The sequence below is a fragment of the Pseudorca crassidens genome, chromosome 14 (assembly GCF_039906515.1).
Source record: "Pseudorca crassidens isolate mPseCra1 chromosome 14, mPseCra1.hap1, whole genome shotgun sequence".
NCBI classification, from domain to species: Eukaryota; Metazoa; Chordata; class Mammalia; order Artiodactyla; family Delphinidae; genus Pseudorca; species Pseudorca crassidens.
Genome location: NC_090309.1, coordinates 69,832,203 through 69,838,202, shown reverse-complemented (window position 1 = coordinate 69,838,202; position 6,000 = coordinate 69,832,203). Strand labels below are relative to the sequence as shown.

Here is a 6,000-nt window from a genome sequence, read left to right as displayed (position 1 = left end):
TCTGTTTGTATAGACTGTATCCTCAACACCTTTTAACCTTTGTTCCCTCTCAGTAAACATAAAAATCACATACCCTCTCTTAAAGTTATTTGAAACTTCAAAATAAAAATAGTAACTAAAAACAAAGCAAGGTGATTTCAGAATGTTTCTTCGAGTTACATATGCCCCCCTGCCCAGATTTTGGTCTGTACCCTTCTGACCTGAGGGCTCTCCATGAGGATCCCTGCTGAGTTGTCTGAGCCTGAAAGGGTGGCCACATCTGCAACAGCAGCCTCAGGCTGCGTTCATTAACCCAAAAGGGAAAAGGAAAAGGCAACAACCTAGTGGACTGCCAAAGCTTGTCTTTAAAAATATGTAGATGGGTTTAGTCAAATGAAGGAGATGGATCCTGGGGTGAAGACGGAGCATACCTTGCTTCAGAGAGCAAAGCTAGGCCCAGAAACTAAAATTTTCAGAAAAAAAAGTTTCAGATTAAAAAAAAAAAGATCTCATTAAAGATGCTAAAGATCAGAACTTTCTGACAGTGGAAGAACCACAGGTGAGCTGGGCTGCAAAGCAGAAGCCTGCCCTGGGTCTAAGGTCCCTTCTAACACTTTCATTCTATGATTTGGTTTATATCTAAACACCATGAGCGTGGCACTGAGGAGGCTGTTTACAAAGATTTTTGTTTTCTCTCTCTTCAGGAATAGCCAATTAAAAAGAAATATCAACATCATTAGCCATTAGAGAAATACAAAGCAAAATCACAGTGAGGTACCAATTCCCACTCACTAGGATGGCTATAACGAAAAAGATGGACACTAATGAGTGTTGACAAGGATGTGGAGAAATCAGAACCTTCATATATTGCTGGTGGGAATTTAAGATGGTATAGCCTCTTTGGAAAGCAGTCTGGCAATTCCTCAAAATGTTAAACATAGAGTTACCATACGACTCAGCAATTTCACTCCTAGGTATATACCCAAGAGAAATGAAAACATATGTCCACACAAAAACTTGTACATGAATGTTCATAGCAGCATTATTCATAATAACCAAAAACTCAAATGTTCATTGGAAACAATTCAAATGTCCATCAACTGATGACTGGCTAAATAAAATGTAGTGGGACTTCCCTTGCGGTCCAGTGGTTAAGACTCCACGCTTCCACTGCAGGGGGTGCGGGTTTGACCCCTGGTCAGGGAACTAAGATCCTGCATGCCTCGTGGTGCGGCCTAAAAAAAAAAAAAGTGATATATACATACAATGGGATGTTATTCAGCAGCAAAAGGGAATGAAGTCCTAAGACATGTTACAAACACGGGTGAACCTTGAAAACCCTGTAAGTGAAAGAAGCCAGTCACAAAAGACCACATACTGTGGGATGCCAACTATATGAAATGTCCAGAATAGGCACATCTATAGAGACAGAAAGTAGATTTGTGGTTATCTAGGGCTGGGGAGGGGATGGAAGGGAGAAGGATGGGAGAGGAGTCTGGGGGGAAATAGGAAGTGACTGCTAATGGGTACACAGTTTCTTTCTGGGATAACGAAAATGTACTAAAGTTGACTGTGGTGATGGTTGAGCAACTCTGCAAATAAACAAAAAAAAATTGACATCTAACACAACATTGTAATATAACTATACTTCAATTAAAAAATCACATGGCGTTAAAGAAAGAAATTGATAAATTTTTAAAAATTGACATGTACCCTTAAAATGGATAAAAATGTACGGTATGTGAATTATATCTCAGTAAGATTGCTAAAAAACAGAATTCTGGCACCAAGTTCAGAATGCAAATTGACTTATGTATCCCAGACCAGTTTAGATTTGTGCTGTCAATACATAGGGGGCAGTGGGAGAGAAAGAAAGAGAGAAGGAAAGAAAGAAGGGGGGAGCAGGGAGGAAGGAAGAAAAGAAAAAACTATTCTCACAGCAAAATGGGAAGTGGATTTTTGGCATAAATGTTATTTGTAATTTGCTAATTAAAGAAGGATCTCTATCACGTAAATATGTGCTTCCGAATTCTGACACCAGAGGTGTTTTTTAGGATGGTTGCTCCTGAATTTCCCCAATACCCAGACAGCAGAGCCCCCTGACCTGCACCCAGAATTTAACACACACACACATACACACACACACTAACTTGATTAAAGGCCTCTGGCCCCAGAGATGCAGCACTTCATGCTGGTTCAAATGTGACCCATTACCCTAAATATTTCTTCTTGAGATAACACCATCCTGAACTCATGGCAGCAGTTCTGTACCTCTTTTGTCCTATGTCTTCAAAACAAAAGGTTTGTGGGTTGTGTTGCTGCCCGTATTAGAAATAAAAACTACTTTGGAAAGATTTGAGTGACAGAAGCTCTTAGATAAGAAAAGACAAATGAATTAAGTTGTCAAATCTTTCTTTTCAAAGAGTATGAACGCAATAGGTTCTTGCCTAACAAAGTATCATTAGCCAGGAGCGCTGAGAATCCTTCTTTCTTCTCTTTGTGTTCCATCTCATAGTCCTGGAGGTACTTGAAAATTAGATGCATTTGCAATAATTGCACAGGTGACTGAGGATATTTCACAATAGCAAACCATTCATATTACTTTTAAAATGTAAATATGTGTATGTAGCATGCATGAAACATAATACTGATTCTCTATTGATGACTAGATAGATATTAAACATGAGAATTGCAATAATTTAATTTTATAAATATACTTAATAAGATTTAATCAAATATTCAGAGTTAAATTTAAAGTTCAGCTATATTTAAATAATCTTTATTTAAAATGTTGGTGTATTCATGTATTTGTTTATTTTTGTTTGTTTGTTTGTTTTTTGCAGTACGCGGGCCTCTCACTGTTGTGGCCTCTCCTGTTGCGGACCACAGGCTCCGAACGCGCAGGCTCAGCGGCCATGGCTCACGGGCCGAGCCGCTCCGCAGCGTGTGGGATCTTCCCGGACCGGGGCACGAACGCATGTCCCCTGCATCGGAAGGCGGGCTCTCAACCACTGCGCCACCAGGGAAGCCCCATGTATTTGTTTTTATTTTGCCTTTAATTTTAATACAAATATTTTAAAGCAATAACTTTTTGAAAATATTCAAAGTAATTATAATTTAAAATGTACATTCACTTAACTTACATTTTGATAAAAATATACTCAAATTTTAAACATTTTGAATATAATTACTTCATATTTACTTTGTTATTACTGTCAATTGAATACATTACATGAAAATTTTTATTTTAAGAACATAATCAGTGATTTTGCTGAAATGAAGAAAATGTGGAATAAATGATTTACGAATTATTTAAGTCTTTTGTCACTCATACAAAATATCATTAGCTCATCCAAACATGTGCAACAATTAAATTCAGCCAGCTTGGATATTTTGCTACCTTTCATCATATTGAGACTATAGCTTTATCAGTGTTTTGGGATTTTGTCATTGATTTGTCAAGATAGAAGGATAGGATAATCTTATTTAACAGTTTTTAGCCTTTTTTTTTTTTTTTACAGCTTTTAAATATGTGGACATAGGGTACATGGTCTCCATTGGTGCCCTTGCCCAGTCTACTTCCTTTCCTTGACCCTACCAGGCAGTAGCCTTTACAGTTACTTAGAATTTTTCAGGACTTTGGGTGGGTAGTCTCTCTATAAATCCAAATTACTAGGCTTTATTAAACGTTTTACATGCCAAAGCAGACAAACAACATACATTTTTTAAACACCCACATTTGAAAATTCTTCTAGGTATAATCCCTTGTAATGTACAGCCAGCAAAGCAACCATGACATTCCCTCATTTTCCTGACTAAATTTAGAAGCAAATATTTTCAGAATACGAAATTAAATTACAAAGGTCATAGGACAATGAATAATATGCCATGTGTGGTTAATTACACTTAGTTCTTTAAAAAAAAGAAAGTCATCTTAGCCTCTATATAAAAACTGTGTGTATGGTTATTTCACTTTGAAATGTCAAAGGGTTACTTGGTTTCAAAAAGAAAATGGAAAAGCACAAAGATATTTATGTAATACTGAAAGAAAGTCTTTCTTAAGAGAATGTAATGTTTAATTCTTTATGGCTTCCCTTTGTCCTGTGGCTAGCTTACCAATATGCAGTGCACAATACTTTGTGCCATTGAAATTAAGGGTTCATGTATTTTTAGTCTTTTCAGAGAAAAGAACCAAATAATTAAGATACAGAAAAGATATGATTGTTTCCCTACAGTTACTAAATCTGATGAACCATTATAATCATAAGGTACATAGAATTACATTTAATCTTTTTCCATGAGGAGATAACCTGTACTTTTAACTTCAAACGAGAGGCTGTTTTTTTCTACCCTTAATACTTCAGACTTCAAAAGTAAAACAGTTCTGAGATACTTGAATCAAAGGCAATTGTCTGCCCAATTTTTATTTCTGCCATAATTAAAGCAGGGAACTTAATTGTCAGTGAACTCATTCTAATACTCCAATAAGACAAAATAAGCAAGCCATGTTGTTAATGGCAATGATGGTAGTGATAGCTCTGGGCAGTCTAGCAAATGCTTACCTGTGACTTAGGGTGTTCACCTAAAAAAAGACACACTGAGGTCACGCTCACTTTTGGTTTTTTGGGTAATTTTGCCCTGCCATGCCCTGGGAGATCAGAGAAAGATTTTTCCTCTCAATTTTTTTTTCTTCCCTCTGTTGCCCTAGGACTTATACTCTTGTTTATTCTGATTGGTTTAACAAGTATCAGTGGACACTTACTGTCAGACACTGTGCTTGATGTTAGGAATTCAAAGATGAAGAATACAGTCTTTGGGGTCAAGAAGCCCAGTCTAGAGAATTCAGACAATGGGAATACCATGTGATATATGCTCTCTGCTAGAGGCATGCATGAGGTTCCTGTTCCAGCCCAGCCCACAGATTTTGAGTCCAGAGGAGGGATTCAGTTTCTTCATCTGAATAACTTCTCTATGGTCCATTCAAACAGTAAAATGTACATGATTCTAGTTTTTTTTGTTGCTGTTGGAGTATAGTTGACTTACAATGTTGTGTTAGTTTCAGGTATACAGCAAAGTGAATCAGTTACACATATACATATATCCACTCTTTTTTAGATTTTCTTTCCCGTATAGCCCATGACAGAGTATTGAGCAGAGTTCCCTGTGCTATACAGTAGGTCCTTATTAGTTATCTATTTTATATATAGTAGTGTGTATATGTCAATCCCAATCTCTCAAATATCCCTCCTCCACTGCCCCTTTACTACCCACCCCCTGCCCAGTAACCATAAATTTGTTTTCTACATCTGGCTGATGACTCTAGGTTGCATATTATTTCAGATGAAGTGTTTAACAGCTACACTGATGCAGCTACAGACTTTCTCCAATGCTGATGCCAGGATCAGTCTGTCTCTTCCAGGCTTCTCTTAATGTTTTCCTTATGTTATTAACCTACGTAAAGTCCCACAGTTACATTTTATCCATGGGGGCTGGGGGGTTGGTATGGGTGTGTTTTGAAAGTGCAGTACCCCTTCAATTCACCCTCACTTGGTGGAGAATGGTTTTGTCATCTTACTCAAGTTACTTTCCACGGATTCAAATTCTAAAAGAATTTATCTTTGATCCTTTTGAAACGAATACAAGTCTGAGACATACTCCTCTCTTCTGTTTTGGAAAAGAGAGGCCTTAAAATGGTTGTATCTCGTGATTTATTGCCAGTGTACAAGGCTGATCCCAGGCACAGGCTCTTGGCTTGTGTCATCCAAGCTCCTAGGGTTTTGCTGATTCAGGAATCATTCTGTTCTTTATAGCTCTTCTGCTGGCCACTTCTAAATAAGGAGAACCATCTTCCAGCTTTAGTTGTAAAACTCATGTTTTGTTTTGCTTTTCTGAAGAGGTTTCAAGAAGACCCAAGGTAAAATGAGATGAATTGTAGATCAGTGAATTTCAAGTGGGAGGGATAAGAGCTTTTTCAAACTACACAGTGCCCCTCTGCCCATCCCTATCCATCGCAGCATTTGA

At 37.5% G+C, this 6,000-nt stretch overlaps 1 long non-coding RNA gene across 1 annotated transcript in view; it reads right to left on the bottom strand.

The window, feature by feature from the left end:
* Window positions 1-858: 858 nt before the first annotated feature.
* LOC137205322 (uncharacterized) overlaps window positions 859-6,000 on the bottom strand; it is a 30,042-nt gene continuing 24,900 nt past the window's right edge. Inside the window, exon 4 of the long non-coding RNA XR_010934095.1 lies at window positions 859-1,214. This is a non-coding gene — a long non-coding RNA (uncharacterized lncRNA). The remainder of the gene's footprint in view (window positions 1,215-6,000) is intronic.